At 42.2% G+C, this 17,560-nt stretch overlaps 1 pseudogene; it reads right to left on the bottom strand.

The window, feature by feature from the left end:
* Positions 1-16,052: 16,052 nt before the first annotated feature.
* LOC136391523 (protein ZAR1-like) lies at positions 16,053-16,638 on the bottom strand (annotated as a pseudogene).
* Between the last annotated feature and the right edge of the window lie 922 nt (positions 16,639-17,560).

The following is a 17,560-nucleotide window of genomic DNA, read 5'->3' as shown; positions in this document are numbered from 1 at the left end:
GAGACAGGTAACCATCGTTCTACTGTCCCCATTGTACAGGAGAGTAATTGAGGCAGAGAGCAAGTTGCCCACAATCACACATCTCGTAAATACCACCGCCAGGATTTGAAATTAGGTCATCTGACCCAAGAACATGCTTGTTATCCCTCTCAATTCCATCTGCCTGTAGCTCAAAGCAGAAATCTAAAAGCCATCATTTAGTTCTTCACCATCCACTTTCAATCCTGTACTTTAGCTCTCTGGCCATGCTCCTGAGGGGATGCACTTCTGTCTCCAGGGCTCCACCTCCACCTGGCCTCACTTTGCCTGTGTGTTCACTAACCTCCTGCCTGGTCTCCTTCACAGCCGTGAGTTTTCCAAAGTAAGAGTCGATGTCGGAGAGATGACGTCAGAGTAATGGCGGGGTAGGAAGCGATACCAATAAATCTCCCCCAAAACTCAACAAGATCTTCAACTAGAAACAGAAAAACCTATCCTTGGAGCCTCCAGATGTTTCGCAATACACCCAAAAGTATGATCAAATTTAAAATTGGCTAAATATATAACCAAACCCTGAAGGAAATAGGGAGTAAGAAATGCTCCGCCTTCCTCACTAACCTAAACAGGGCGGCTTTCACTGGAAACTGACAATATAGAAACTAAGGTGGGCAAAGGGGGTGAATAGATCCAGGCTGTGGCACAGAGATCCAAGCCGAGGAAAAACTGTTCCTGTGACAACCCAGGCAATACAGCTAACACTCGCGCCAAACCCAGACAAAGAAAGACAAGCGGGGCAGCCATTTTACCCAATCTCCTGGTTGGCGCGTGCAGATAGTGGGCGAGAGATTCCTTCCAAAGCCCCGGGAGGGTGCGCCTGTGTTACCCCACAGAGAGGCAGAGTCAGAGGCCTTTGTTGGGCTGAAAGCCTCCGGGCCGCCCCAGCGCCCTGGGAGAGCCGCACACGGGGAGGGAGCGAGAACTAATTCCAACGCTGGAACTTTTCCGTGTGGGCGGGGTTTTCACTCAGAAGGTGAGGCCTCTGGTCTAATATCCTGGTCTGCGTGTGCAGATAGTGAGCGAGAGATTCCTCCGAGTGCCTCGGCAGTGCCTGCCCGTGTTATCCCACAGAGGGGCAGAGTCAGGGGCCTTTGTGTGGGCCAAAAAGCGGAATCTCGGGCCGCCCCAGCGCCCTGAGGGAGCCGTGCACGTGAAAGGAGCGAGAGCCAATTCCAACGCTGGAACTTTTCAGTGCGGGCAGGGGGTTTCATTCAGAGGGTGAGACTTCCAGCCTGACATCCTGGTCTGCACGCACGGAGAGTGGGCAAGAGACTCCTCCCAGCACCTCAGGAGTGGGAGCCCGTGTTATCCCACAGAGGGGCTGAGTCAGGGGCCTTTGTGTGGGCCGAAAGCGGAATCTCAGGCCGCCTCAGCACCTTGAAAAAGCCGCACATGGGGACGGAGCGAGAGCCAATTCCAACGCTGGAACTTTTCAGTGCGGGCGGGGGGGGGTTTCACTCAGAGGGCGAGACTTCGGGCCTGACATCCTGGTCTGCACGCGCAGATAGTGAACGAGAGTTTACTCCAAGTGCCCCGGGAGTGGGTGCCCGCCCATGTTACCGGACAGAGTGGCAGAGCCAGAGGTCTTTGAGTGGGCGGAAGCCCTGCCTGATTATGCTAGCAGCTCTGACTGACTGAGCCTTACCCAGAGCCCTGTGCTGAGTGGGAATAGAGTGGGGAGTTGCCAGCTCTTTAAGCCTCTTACTATTAGGCAGAGGCAGCAGCAACCCCATAGCTGGATTATCAGGCTACTAATTGAGGAAGGAAAGACTAGGAGAAAGGCTCCAGGAACACAGACTCTCTCACTGTCGGAGCCTATAAATGCTAATGAGCCTCCACTGCCAACGAGACTGAAGCACAATACATGACATTGCCATAGAGACTTATCAACTGCAAACCTCTACCTGAGCGTGCCAAAGGGGCAGAACCCGGGGTACAGAGTCACCAACCAGGAAGAGGGAGAGAAAAGAAAAAGCAAGAAGATAACCTCTGAAAATCAAGAATAATCCGCAGACTTTATAACCTATCCCATTTTATTATATTTGTTCGTTTGTTTCTCTTATCTTCATCCTTGATTTTTTTTTTTCCTCCTCCAATTTGATCGTTTAATCTCTACCGGTCTTACTCTCTCCTCTCCTTGAACTATACTACCCATAAGTGTTACATCTCCCATTATCTTTTCTTTCCTCTTCCTTTCTCTCTATGAGGGTTGCACTCCAAAACCCTTAACTCTCTCTCTCTCTCTCCTCTTTTTTCTTTTTTCTTCTTTTAGTGGTTCCCTCTTTCTTTCTCTCTCTCTCTCTTTCTTTTCTCCCTCTATATTAGTTTCTTCCTTTCTCCTTTACGTCTCCTCTCATTCAAACCTCAATAACGAACCAATTATCTTATCTGGGACTCAAACTTATGTTTGTGACATTCTGGGGGGTTTTTAATTCACCTTTTTAACTCACTAGCAGTGCTCCCATCCCTGGCTCTCCATTTTATCAAGCTCTTGTTCCACTAAATACAATATTAATTTTTTAATTTGTCCCCCCATTTTCCTGTTTCCCTCTTATTCCTCTCATCATAACTCTTAGTCAACCAACACCTAAACGCAAATCATTTTATTCTTGATCCAAATTTTTTCATTATTTGCTTTTTGTGGGTCCATACCCCCCCTTTTTTAATTTTAATTTTATTTTATTTTATTAAAAAAAATTTTTTTCTTGCCCCTTTATTACTTTTCCCCAATTCAGGCCCTCCATTACAGGCATTGTTTGTTCTATTAAATACAATATAATTCACAGTTCACCACAATTTTTTCTCAAGAAAGAGGGGAGAAGAGAGGAGAGGAAAAAAGGAGGGGGGGGAATAATTTCCTTTTTTTTAATTTTAATTTAATTTTATTTTTCTTTATTTCATTATTAATTAAAAAAAACACAACTTTTTTAGATTTTTTATTTTTTAAATTTTTATTTTTTATTAAGTCTCATTAATACTATCAACAAAACCACCCTCAGATGCCATTAAAGAAGAGAAAATCTAATATCATGGATACAAAAGAAAGAGAGGTAACACAGCTAGATGAGGAAAAATCTATGGAGAAAAAATTTAATATATTGGAAACCTTGGAGCTAAATGACAGAGAATTCAAGATATAAATCCCAAAAATCCTCCGAGATATACAAGAAAACACAGAAAGGCAATTTAGGAAGCTTAGAAAACAACTCAATGAACACAAAGAATATATGTCCAAGGAAATTGAAACTATAAAAACAAATCAAACTCAATTCACGAGCTGAAAAACGAGGTAACAAGCTTAGCTAATAGAACAGGCCAGATAGAAGAGAGGATTAGTGAAATAGAAGACAAGCAACTTGAAGCACAACAGAGAGAAGAAGAAAGAGACTCAAAAAAAAAAAAAAAATGAGATAGCCCTACAAGAATTATCTGACTCCATCAGAAAGAATAACATAAGAATAATAGGTATATCAGAGGGAGAAGAGAGAGAAAATGGAATGGAGAACATACTCAAACAAATAATAGATGAGAACTTCCCAAGCCTGTGGAAAGAACTAAAGCCTCAAATTCATGAAGCAAACAGAACTCCGAGTTTTCTTAACCCCAACAAACCTACTCCAAGGCACATCATAATGAAATTGGCACAAACCAATGGCAAAGAAAAAATTCTCAAGGCAGCCAGGGAAAAGAAGAATACAACATATAAAGGAAGACCCATTAGATTATCATCAGATTTCTCAGCAGAAACTCTACAAGCTAGAAGAGAGTGGACCCCAATATTTAAAGTCCTGAAAGAGAGGAACTTTCAGCCACGAATACTATACCCATCAAAGCTATCCTTCAAATATGAAGGAGAAATAAAAACATTCACAGATAAAGAAAAGATGAGAGAATTTATCATCAGAAAACCCCCACTCCAGGAATTACTAAAGGGGGTTCTCCAATCAGATACAAAGAACAAAAAAAAAAAAAAAGCCACAAGTAAAAGCTCCAAGAAGAACACAATAAAACCAAATTTAAACTGTGACAACAACAAAAAGAAAGGGGGGAGAGGATGGAGATTAACAGTAGCAAAGGACAATGGAGTGCAAAAGTACTCACAAAATAGTGCGCTACAATGAACAGGGTAGGAACCCTTTTCATTACTTAAAGGTAACCACCATAGAAAAAACCACCACAGAAGCACATGAGATAAAAAAGATAGCAACAGAGGAAAGATGTATGGAATACAACCAAATAAAAATAAAAGATAGAAAAACGAAAGAGAAGGATCAAACAAGACACAAAACTAACAGAAAGCAATCTATAAAATGGCAATAGGGAACTCACAAGTGTCAATAATTACACTAAATGTAAACGGATTAAACTCACCAATAAAAAGGCACAGAGTAGCAGAATGGATTAAAAAAGAAAATCCAACTGTATGTTGCCTACAGGAAACTCATCTAAGCAACAAGGATAAAAACAAATTCAAAGTGAAAGGCTGGAAAACAATACTCCAAGCAAATAACATCCAAAAAAAAGCAGGCGTAGCAATACTCATATCTGATAATGCTGACTACAAGACAACAAAAGTACTCAGAGACAAAAATGGCCATTTCATAATGGCTAAGGGGACAGTGAATCAAGAAGACATAACAATTCTTAATATATATGCACCAAACCAAGGAGCACCAAAATATATAAGACATCTACTTATTTTTTTTTTTTATTTTTTATTTTTTTTTTGCATTTTTCTGAAGCTGGAAACAGGGAGAGACAGTCAGACAGACTCCCGCATGCGCCCGACCGGGATCCACCCGGCACGCCCACCAGGGGCGACGCTCTGCCCACCAGGGGGCGATGCTCTGCCCATCCTGGGTGTCGCCATGTTGCGACCAGAGCCACTCTAGGGCCTGGGGCAGAGGCAAAGGAGCCATCCCCAGCACCCGGGCCATCTTTGCTCCAGTGGAGCCTTGGCTGCGGGAGGGGAAGAGAGAGACAGAGAGGAAGGCGCGGCGGAGGGGTGGAGAAGCAAATGGGCGCTTCTCCTGTGTGCCCTGGCCGGGAATCGAACCCGGGTCCTCCGCACGCTAGGCCGACGCTCTACCGCTGAGCCAACCGGCCAGGGCTACTTATTGACCTTAAAACAAAAACTGACAAAAATACAATCATACTTGGAGACCTCAATACACCGCTGACGGCTCTAGATTGGTCATCCAAACAGAGAATCAACAAAGACATAGTGGCCTTAAACAAAACACTAGAGCACCTGGATATGATAGACATCTACAAGACATTTCATCCCAAAGTGACAGAGTATACATTTTTCTCCAGTGTACATGGATCATTCTCAAGAATTGACCATATGTTGGGCCACAAAAACAACATCAGCAAATTCAGAAAAATCGAAGTTGTACCAAGCATATTTTCTGATCATAAAGCCTTGAAACTAGAATTCAACTGCAGAAAAGAGGAAAAAAATCCCACAAAAATGTGGAAACTAAACAACATACTTTTAAAAAATGAATGGGTCAAAGAAGAAATAAGTGCAGAGATCAAAAGATATATACAGACTAATGAAAATGACAATACAACATATCAGAATCTATAGGATGCAGCAAAAGCAGTGATAAGAGGGAAGTTCATATCACTTCAGGCATATATGAACAAACAAGAGAGAGCCCAAGTGAACCACTTAACTTCACACCTTAAGTAACTAGAAAAAGAAGAACAAAGACAACCGAAAACCAGCCGAAGAAAGGAGATAATAAAAATCAGAGCAGAAATAAATGAAATAGAGAACAGTAAAACTATAGAAAAAATTAATAGAACAAAGAGCTGGTTCTTTGAAAAGATCAACAAAATTGACAAACCCTTGGCAAGACTTACTAAGGAAAAAAGAGAAAGAACTCATATAAACAAAATTCAAAATGAAAGAGGAGAAATCACCACGCACACCGTAGATATACAACGAATTATTGTAGAATACTATGAAAAACTTTATGCCACTAAATTCAACAATCTAGAAGAAATGGATAAATTCCTAGACTGAGTCAAGAAGAAGCAGAAAACCTAAACAGACCTATTAGTAGAGAAGAAATAGAAAAAACCATTAAAAACCTCCCCAAAAATAAAAGTCCAGGCCCTGACGGATATACCAGCGAATTTATCAAACATTCAAAGAAGACTTGGTTCCTATTCTACTGAAAGTCTTCCAAAAAATTGAAGAAGAAGCAATACTTCCAAACACATTTTATGAGGCCAACATAACCCTCATACCAAAACCAGGTAAGGATGGCACAAAAAAAGAAAACTACAGACCAATATCTCTAATGAATACAGATGCTAAAATACTAAACAAAATACTAGCAAATCGAATACAACAACATATTAAAAAAATAATACATCATGATCAAGTGGGATTCATCCCAGAATCTCAAGGATGGTTCAATATACGTAAAACGGTTAACGTAATACACCATATCAACAGAACAAAGAACAAAAACCACATGATCTTATCAATAGACGCAGAAAAGGCTTTCGATAAAATACAACACAATTTTATGTTTAAGACTCTCAACAAAATGGGTATAGAAGGAAAATATCTCAACATGATAAAGGCCATATATGATAAACCATCAGCTAACATCATATTAAATGGCACTAAACTGAAGGCTTTCCCCCTTGAATCAGGAACAAGACAGGGTTGTCCACTCTCTCCACTCTTATTTAATGTGGTACTAGAGGTTCTAGCCAGAGAAATCAGACAAGACAAAGAAATAAAAGGCATCCATATTGGAAAAGAAGAAGTAAAGGTATCACTTTTTGCAGATGATATGATCCTATACATCGAAAACCCCAAAGAATCCACAAAAAGACTACTAGAAACAATAAGCCAATACAGTAAGGTCCCAGGATACAAAATTAACATACAGAAGTCAATAGCCTTTCTATATGCCAACAATGAAACAACTGAGAACGAACTCAAAAGAATAATCCCCTTCACAATTGCAACAACAACAACAAAAAATACTTAGGACTAAACATAACAAAGAATGTAAAGGACTTATATAATGAAAACTATAAATCATTGTTAAGAGAAATCAAAAAAGATATAATGAGAAGGAAGAATATTCCTTGTTCTTGGTTAGGAAGAATAAATATAATCAACATGGCTATATTACCCAAAGCAATATACAAATTTAATGCAATTCCCATCAAAATTCCAATGACATTTTTTAAAGAAATGGAGCAAAAAATCATCAGATTTATATGGAAATATAAAAAACCCCGAATAGCCAAAGCAATCCTAAAGAAAAAGAATGAAGCTGGGGGCATTACAATACCTGACTTCAAACTATATTATAGGGCCACGACAATCAAAACAGCATGGTATTGGCAGAAAAGTAGACACTCAGACCAATGGAACAGAATAGAAAGTCCAGAAATAAAACCACATATATATAGTCAAATAATTTTTGATAAAGGGGCCAAGAACACACAATGGAGAAAAGAAAGCCTCTTCAATAAATGGTGCTGGGAAAAATGGAAAGCCACATGCAAAAGAATGAAACTGGAATACAGTTTGTCCCCCTGTACTAAAATTAACTCAAAATGGATCAAAGATCTAAACATAAGACCTGAAACAATAAAGTACATAGAAGAAGACATAGGTACTAAACTCATGGACCTGGGTTTTAAAGAGCATTTTATGAATTTGACTCCAATGGCAAGAGAAGTGAAGGCAAAAATTAATGAATGGGACTACATCAGACTAAGAAGTTTTTGCTCAGCAAGAGAAACTGATAACAAAATAAACAGAAAGCCAACTAAATGGGAAATGATATTTTCAAACAACAGCTCAGATAAAGGCCTAATATCCAAAATATACAAAGAACTCATAAAACTCAACAACAAACAAACAAACAATCCAATAAAAAAAATGGGAAGAGGACATGAACAGACACTTCTCCCAGGAGGAAGTACAAATGGCCAACAGATATATGAAAAGATGCTCATCTTCTTTAGTTATTAGAGAAATGCAAATCAAAACTGCAATGAGATACCACCTCACACCTGTTCGATTAGCTATTATTAACAAGACAGGTAATAGCAAATGTTGGAGAGGCTGTGGAGAAAAAGGAACCCTCATACACTGTTGGTGGGAATGTAAAGTAGTACAACCATTACGGAAGAAACTATGGTGGTTCCTCAAAAAACTGAAAACAGAACTACCTTATGACCCAGCAATCCCTCTACTGGGTATATACCCCAAAAACTCAGAAACATTGATACATAAAGACACATGCAGCCCCATGTTCATTGCAGCATTGTTCACAGTGGCCAAGACATGGAAACAACCAAAAAGCCCATCAATAGATGACTGGATAAAGAAGATGTGGCACATATACACTATGGAATACTACTCAGCCATAAGAAATGATGACATCGGAACATTTACAGCAAAATGGTGGGATCTTGATAACATTATACGAAGTGAAATAAATAAATCAGAAAAAACCAGGAACTGCATTATTCCATACATAGGTGGGACATAAAAGTGAAACTAAGAGACATTGATAAGAGTGTGGTGGTTACGGGAGGAGGGAGGAAAGGGAGAGGGAAAGGGGGAGGGGGAGGGGCACAAAGAAAACTAGATAGAAGGTGACAGAGGACAATCTGACTTTGGGTGATGGGTATGCAACATAATTGAAAGACAAGATAACCTGGACTTGTTGATCTTTGAATATATGTATCCTGATTTATTGATGTCGTCCCATTAAACGAATAAAATTATTAAAAAAAAAAAAAAAGAGTCGATGTCATTGCCTTGTTGAAACTCCACTCATGGGCTGCCATAGGCTGGGTCAAGGCCAAAGGAACCCTTTGTGACCTGAGCCCTCTCTTCCTCAGCCCACACCCCACGTTTGATGTGGGGGCTCCTATTCCTGGGACATACCGTACTTGTCCCACCCCTCAGGGCCTGTGCTCTTCTCCTCTCTCAGCCACCCTACCTAAAGGGTCACTTTTATAGCACCGTTTCCTTTATAGGACTTACCACATCTGCATCTGAGAGAAAGCCCAAATGTAGTAGCAAAAGTCCTGGGGCAAATTCCTCATCCATCTGGGTCCACGGCTTGGAGGTTGCGCTCCTCATCTGCTAGTTCCTACTTCCCTCCACTGCTGTGATGAGTTCCAACAATGCATGACACTTACTAGTGTCGTTGAAGTGTTTGCTACCTTTATCGTGTGCACCTGAGGGCAAAGACCTTGCCGCTAGATCGTTTCCACAGTCCCACTCCTTAGAATACCCAGCTTAGAAAAATGCACCAAATGAATACTGTTTGTCTTCACTGTTCCCTTCCTATAAGTGACAGTTTCTACCATTTCCCAATGCTATAATGATATTTTTAACCTGGAGTCACCAGTAAATATACCTTCATGGTCTATTTTACATGCACTTATTTCATTTATACTATACAATTGTTATATGTAGGAAAAAGTACAAAAACAATTCATTTTCAAAAGCCAGGTCAGAGCTAAGGTGCAAAAAAGGAACAGTACAGTAAGTGACAAGAGTGAAGGTGACCTGTACGAGTCATACTGCCTGTCATATGATGTATTTAATGCCATAAATATTGCCACAGGAGAACCTTTTCTTTGCAGCGGCCATGCAGTTCCTGTCAATGAGGCCTCCCTATATCAATGTGTCTTTTCTTTCAAGGATAGGAGCAACGGGACTTTGAACAGGTCTTGAGAAAACAAGGAACAGTTTGGACATATGATCAAATTACTGTTCAAATGTAATCCTCAAACTAAAATACTTCTCCCCACCACCCCTCCTTCCTCCTTTGAATCTTCGAAGAAGTCCAAGGCCAAGTTGTACAAAAGCACCTGTATTTCATTAAATGCCATGCATTTCTCAAGATGACTGATCAAAAATTATGTTTAAAAGAGTATCACTGAGCCAATCAAGAAGATATAATGTAGGAGAAAAGTTTTACAAGTTGGAGTCCTGTAATGTCTTCCTTACGTAGGTGTTCACAATAATAGCCAGGTGGGAGAGAGGGGCAGTGGGTGAGGACTGAGTGACTTGATTATCTAGACTGGAACATTTAAAACCACCGGTGCAGCGATTCTCAACCAGTGGTTATCTTACCCAACAGCAAACATCTGGCAATGTCTGGAGATACTTTTAGTTGTCCCAACAAGGAGGGAGGGGTGTTGTAGAGGAAGCTGAATTTCCTTTTCTTTCTAGACATGCCTGATCTTTACAAGAATTTAAAATGACTAGAAAATCAAACTGGCAACCTCTGCACTCAAGAACAATGCTTCAACAAACTGAGCTATATAGCCAGGGCTTAATTTTTTTAAATTGATTGATTGATTTTTCTTTCTTTTTTTTTAATTTTATTTATTCATTTTAGAGAGGAGAGAGAAGGGAGAGAGAGAGACAGAGAGGGAGAGAGAGACAGAGAGAGAAGGTGGGGAGGAGCTGGAAGCATCAACTCCCATATGTGCCTTGACCAGGCAAGCCCAGGGTTTCGAACCGGCGACCTCAGCATTTCCAGGTCGATGCTTTATCCACTGCGCCACCACAGGTCAGGCAATTGATTGATTTTTCGAGGAATAGAGGACAGGAGAGAGAATGGAAGGGGAAGGGATGTATCCATCTGTGGTTCCACTCACTCGTGTCTTCCTTGGCTGCTTCCCATGTGTGCCCTGACCAGTATCGAACCCACAACCTTGTCGTTTCCGTATGACCCTCTTAATTGACTGAGCTAACCAGCCAGGGCCTCAACCCTGCTAATCTTTAAAACTGATAACCATTACTCTATTTTCTGCACATGTTCATAACCAAACAGAGTAAGCTAAGCTTTATCTTTTATATTGTAAAAATAGGTATTTTCATCTTCTAAGCGAGAACCTTAGGTATGATTTTTCAAATGCTGTACTACATTTATATGTCTTACTCTCCCATTGATAGGTATGAGTTCTGATAAGAAAATTCTAAACACTCACATGGTGCTTACTATATGTACTGATCAAGCACTTTATATGGATTATTCAGTTAAATCTCACAATATCTTTGTAAGGAAGAAAAGTCTCAATTAAAAATAAAAATCAGGGTTTACTCTAAAGGCAGGTTCCTGTTTCTGGCAATGGTGGATGAGACAGTTGCGACCAAGCTCCCTGCTTAAGAAAACTGAAAATATTGAGCTAAAAAAAAAAAATAATAATTTTTTGAGAAGAGCTATGTAAAGACATTGGAGAATTATCAAAGCATTAGAGAAGGAGACCTGACACCTGGGATTATTTTCTTTCTAAGGGAAGAGGAAAAACACAGTAAGAATCTGAAAATGAGCTTAACAAGTTGATGAGTCTGAGGGATAATATTAAATATGCCAAAGAGGAACAGCTGATGGGCAGATAAAATATATTATGCTTACTTTGTTAAAGATGGTGCTGCCCACAGGGAAGCCCGTTGCCCAGGGGATATTAATGTGTGTTGGGGGCGGGCTGTGGGCAGGCAGAATCCTTGTAGCCTGGGGCTTGGTTTTAGGACTAAGCCTTTCCCACCCTTTTTGATGTGGGGTGGTACAATCCCATCATGCCTCAGAAAGTGACTTTGTATTGGAGACTTCCTTGTTTGTATATTGGATTGAGGGTTTTTGGTATCTACACTATAAAGTGGGGCAGACCAGGAGCTTGCTCTGTCGGTTCCTGAGATTAGCATTAGAGGAGAGAGCAGAGCAGAACAGAGCAGAGAAAGGCCACGTGGAGGAGGCCAGAAGCAGCCAAGATGGTGGAGTGCTGAGTGAGAGGCCAGTTTGTGCAGAGAGAAGGAAGGAGATGGGGAACAGAGGTGAATAGGTCTGGTGAGCTAGAAACCTTTGATTCTAGGAAACTTGGATAAAGTCAGTAGCTTTTTGAGCACTGAATGTGAGTGGGTTTTGGAGCCCAGTGTGTGTTTTTACTTGCCCACCAGGTGCAAGCTAGGATTAAAGATGATGGCCCATCAGTTTTTGACTCCGTTGTTTCTTTATCGACTGTCTGAATCTAATACGAACCTTTATGGCCCAGGCGGCTGTGATGGTGGCCTTGTATACTGGCTTTATAACAGCCCTAGTGAATGGTTCAAGTTTTGTATTGTTGTAAGATACCAAAAGCTGAAAATTGGTATTAATATTCTGGGAGGAAAGGTCAGGCTTTCCTATCAGACTTTCCTGTTCCGTTCCTCCTTTGGGGAGGGGAGGGAGAAGAATGTAGAAGTTTTGGGCTTGTAAGAACAATGGGTTATTCAATTTTAAATCTAAAATAAAGGTTAACCTAGAAACTTCTTCTCTTTCAATAGGAGGCAGAATTTACATACCACCTTGCATTGACTGTAGTTCCTCCCCCTCCCTGGAATCTTGAGGGTAAAATACCTCTAGGCTAGTGAGGGAAGAGGAACCCTGAAAGATTTGTAAATGTCTTTGATTGTGTTACCTTGAGAGTCTTAATGTTTCGGTGTAACCCCTAAACAAATGTTGCCAGCCTATGCCATGATGTCATGCTCTCCCCCGCCCGTGTGTGATCAAGGGTATATAAGCAGCCCCTGAACTACTTTTGGGGACTTCACGATTTAGGCCTGATGCCCCGTGTCAGCCATATGCGGCTGGCATATTTAATAAATCTCCTCCTCTAATAAAACTTTTCAAAATTTATCTGGACTGGGTGTCTCTATGTGGACTCGATGAAATGAAGTACAGTGCTTTCCAGAATCTGGGGTGCAGTACTTTATAACAGTGTTGGGACCCTGAAAGGCTATATCCTAGTATAAGGAGGAGCCCAAACTTGACTAGCCTGCACAGAAGCCAAAGCTCAACTTCAAAACAACTCAACCCCGATTGAAAAATAGTGACCTGAAATTATTAATGTCTCCATCTGCACACCAGAAGCAAACAAATCTTCTGTGGAAGAACAAACTGTCCTAGGACTCAGGGGTCACTGTTGCGTTTCATACATGATATCTGGCACTCAATCAAAAATAACCAGGCGCGTGAGGAGACACAACAGCACACTTGAAACCAAGGAAAATAAAGAGAATAGCAACAGAACCATAAAGGATGAAGTTATCGGATATAGATTTTAAGATAATTATGCCAATAGTTTTAAAGAAATGAGACCAGTATTTCCAGCAGAGAACTGGAAGTCATTAAAAAAAAAAAAGACATCAAAATTCTAGTACTGAAAAACACAATAATAATAACTCCATAGCAGACAATGCATATAAAGCACTTAGCCTAAAGACTGGCACATAGTAAAAGCTTAATAAAGGTTACCTACTAAATTATGACATCCAAACTATAGACAGTGTTTGAGGAAAAACCACACAACTCCATAATTAAACACACCACATAAGGCAACTTGAGGCTAAATCTCCATTCCAAAAAAGCCATAAATTTTCTTTTTTCCCTAAGATATTATAAAAAAATTCAAACACATAGAAAACCTAACACTCCTACACAAATATCCAATTCTTTCAATTATGTCACAAAAGCTTCATGTTAAGAAGGGAAACACTATAGACACAAAGGAAGTGTTCTATAGGCTTCCCTGACGCCAAATTGCTTCTACCTGATAAGAGTTAAAACTCTTGTGTCATTTGCAACAGAGTTGTTTGAAATACACCTAAAGAGGAATTTGTTTTTTCTTAAATCCAAGTTTCTATGTACCAAAGCTCCCAGTTTTTAACTTAAGTAGCCCGTTCCCTTCCGCTGTACCTCACTTTGGCCCAACCTCTGCCCTGAGGTCTTCAGCTCCTCTAGTGCTCAGTCACTTTTTCTTCCTCTCTGAACCTCATTTTCCTTACCTGTAAAATCGATGTCTGCTTGTATCTTTCTTATAATTCTGTCACCTACCCAATAAGGTACATAAAGTACCGTAGTTAAAGTCTTTAGTGGGAAGGAGCTATTATAATTCACTCACTGTGTGGGTGAACCCTAGACCTTCTCCATTGGTCCTGATCCACTAGCCCCTGCTTTTTCTTTATTTTCCACTATTTCCCAACGTGAACTTCAAATCACTTGTAGTTACCAATCAATGTACATGGTTTCTGGGCTTTGTGCATTTCCTGTGCACACTCTCCCTGCCTTGCCAGGTGAACTCCTATTTATCCTTTCAAATTCTGCTAGGACATCATGTGACCCCCCCCCCCCCCCACACACACACACAAGGTCTGTCATCCCCTCCTGTGCTATTTCTGTGCCACGTCCATTCTGTGGGTGCCACTGCATTATCACCAGAGCACACTGTGTCTGAGTCACTCCTATCAGTATACGTGTCTGGAGGACGAATTCTATGTCTTGTTCTTTGTGTCCTAATGTCTTGGAGTGTTTGAATCCAATCCACTGTTTTTATTCTGGCAAGTAAAGGAAAGTTTAGTTTAAAAATCTGTTTACCTTCAGGTCTGGTGAGTGGCTAGTATGAAAAGCCATGTGTTCATTCAGGTCTTCCCACGCCTCTCCCTCTATAGTCCTGAGAAGCAGAGTGGGCTCGAACTCAAATGCTCAGAGTTAATAGACCCGGTGTAGACTGTTACGAAATGAAGGGCACGTACCCAGGGAAGAGAGAGAACTCCTTACCCCAGCCTTCTGTTCTCTTACTGAAATGAAAGCCTATGGTGTCCAGAGTCTGATTGTTCAGGAAAACCTGGAAATGCACACTGTGAAGTCTTCCCAATCCAAACATGCTGACAGCTAGTCAAAGTAAGGGGGGCAACCTCCTTAGTCTGCCTAAAGTCTCTCGCAAGCTCATCTGTACAGTAAATTCTTTCTCCACTGCCCCACCTTGTGGACAGACAGGAAATTTCCTAGCACTAATACCCAAACCCGTTCAAAATACACCAACCAAAAAGTGATTACAGAAAGTCCCAATGTACACAAGAACTGGAGTTCATCTAAATAACCTGACATTTGGTCCAACAGAACTACCAGACCCAAAAGAACCAGGACGTGGGTCAGCAGCCTTGGGAGGTCATGGGGACTGTCCAGTCAGCTCAATTCATTTACTGAACATCTGTCTATTATGTGCCTGGAGTGGAGGATGGCAAGATGAATGAGACAGCGTTCAGTCCTGCTCCATTCGGAGACACAGTCTTCCTCCACTTCGCATCTGCGCCTGCCCCCCCCCTCCCATGTCCCACACACTTTACTCACCTTGCTAGTCCCAGGAGTGCACCGCATATAAGCACTCTCCCATCTGGTCTGACAGTCTTTACAGCAGGGGTCCCCAAACTCTGGCCCGCAGGCCACATGCAGCCCCCTGAGGCCATTTATCCGGCCCCACCGCACTTCCGGAAGGGGCACCTCTTTCATTGGTGGTCGGTGAGAGGAGCATAGCTCCCATTGAAATACTGGTCAGTTTGTTGATTTAAATTTACCTATTTTAAATATTGTATTTGTTCCCGTTTTGTTTTTTTACTTTAAAATAAGATATGTGCAGTGTGCATAGGGATTTGTTCATAGTTTTTTTTATGTTCCAGCCCTCCAACGGTCTGAGGGACAGTGAACTGGCCCCCTGTGTAAAAAGTTTGGGGACCCCTGCTTTACAGTGAAGGTAGCTATATTTTCATTCCAAAAACTGCAAATAAAAGTAGGAGAGTCTTTTATTATCTGGGGAAATAAAGCAAGATCCTTTTTTGCTTGTGACTTTGTGTGAAAATACAAAAAGCCTCCTTAACGTCATTCACAGCTGTTCTCAAAGTCACTACATTTCCTTAGTGTCTCATCTGTGGTGCTCTTCTCCCTGTCTATCACACTTTCTCAATCCACTCTCCGCAATGCCACCAGCACTGTCTCCCCAGAATGAAATTCCGATCACATTTTGGTTTGCACATGCTTAAAGCTGGCTCTGTATTTCACCAGAATGTTACAAAACACAGAGGCCATGTAAAATACACGTTTTCAGAACTTCCTCTCCTTCATCCAACAAAGGGAGGAAGCCAGGGAAGATTTTGCTCTATTTCTCCCAAAATGGGAGAGAGGGAGGGGCTAGCTGAGGAGAGAGCAGGAGACAAGGAGTACTTGGAAGCTGGGTTTCCTGAGTGGGCGGCGTCTCCCTGGGCCTGCTGGCTCTGTCTTTCCCCAGGACTCGAGGCACCTTCCTCCCCCAATAGGTCCTGTGGCCAGAGTTCCCCCTGCTTGTCCTGTTGTCACCCTGGCATTGATGGTGACTTTTGCTGCTGCTGGATGACCTCCACAGGACCTGAAAGCACCTTTCTTTCCTCATTCTTCCCATCCTCCCACAGCCGGGCCAGGCCCCTGAGGCCCGTCACTGGTGAATGGAAGTCCCAGGCTGGCAGGGGTGCCTTCGGGCCCTTGCAACCCCATGGAGAGCAGCTGTGCAGGGTGAGAGGGCCCAGTGAGCACTGCACAGACCTGTCCACCGGTCGGCTCACCTGCATGTCCACCTCCTTGGTGTTGGTCTTGCGCAGCCACAGGCCCAGGCTGGAGTTCACCTGGGAGAAAATGGCCTTAGCCTTCACCCTCCTGTAAGGCGCAGTGCGATAGACCCAGGCACTCATGGGCACCACCAGCCCCTCCTGGCCAGCAAAGTGGGGCCACCAGTGTTTTGCATCCAGTCAGAACGTTCGTCTCAGAGAGTCCAGGCTGGCCCAAAGCCAGTCTGTTCCTACAGTGTGTTCCCTGGTGCAGGCCATAGGGAACAGAGAAAGTGCTCCATCTGCCCGCTATCGTGGTGCAATATCCTGGTCCAGTCTGTGTCCTTGTTGTGTCCACATTCCTTTGGCCCTTCTCTCTCCTGGTCTCGCTGGTTCAGGCGCATCCAAGCTTCTCCATTTATTTCAGATGCTGATGGGAGCAGCTGCCTATGACCCTAATTGAAGTGGGCAGGGGGAGGTGAGCTATCTATCTACCTACAGAGGCCTCGTTGCCACCTGGTTCGAATTGCCCTTCTCAAGTTCTTCAGTTTGCTGCTCCTAATCTTTTTACAAAGCTGTTTTTCATTACTGACTTATTCACGTGCATGCAATAGTTAGCCATTCATTTATTTATTTCCATAGTAAGTACAATTTTTGAGATCCTGTTTAAAGCAGACAAATAAAATTAATACAAAGAGTCAAGTTTTTCAGCAGCCTTGCACTAGAAGAGGGTAGGAGAGAAAGTGCATCATGCCAGGGCTAATGAAAATAAAGGCCAGAGGAGAGAGCAGCGCGAAGTTATGATGGCCATGATGTATGTAGCGAGAGCAAATATACTTCAGAGGGTTGTATGACATTCCAGAGGGTCTCAGTCCACTCCTAGAGAGGAACTCCCCCAAAGTGTGGGGAGAGCAAATTGTTCTGATTTAGAGGGTGAATGCAGATTTAATAACAGGAAAAGGTTCTCCTCTGGACATGGTCTTGTGTGGAAGTGATGATTGAAGCTGCCACCTCCACCTTGGGACCCTGCGGGGAGCAAGCCTGAACACAGAGCTGCCCACTGAAGGAAGCCGTGCAGAGGAAATGGAAAACGCCAGGCCCCTGGGGACACCACGGGGC

The sequence above is a fragment of the Saccopteryx leptura genome, chromosome 2, assembly GCF_036850995.1.
Source record: "Saccopteryx leptura isolate mSacLep1 chromosome 2, mSacLep1_pri_phased_curated, whole genome shotgun sequence".
NCBI classification, from domain to species: Eukaryota; Metazoa; Chordata; class Mammalia; order Chiroptera; family Emballonuridae; genus Saccopteryx; species Saccopteryx leptura.
The sequence above is the reverse complement of the archived record's forward strand: the minus strand, read 5'-3'. Positions and strand labels throughout refer to the sequence as shown.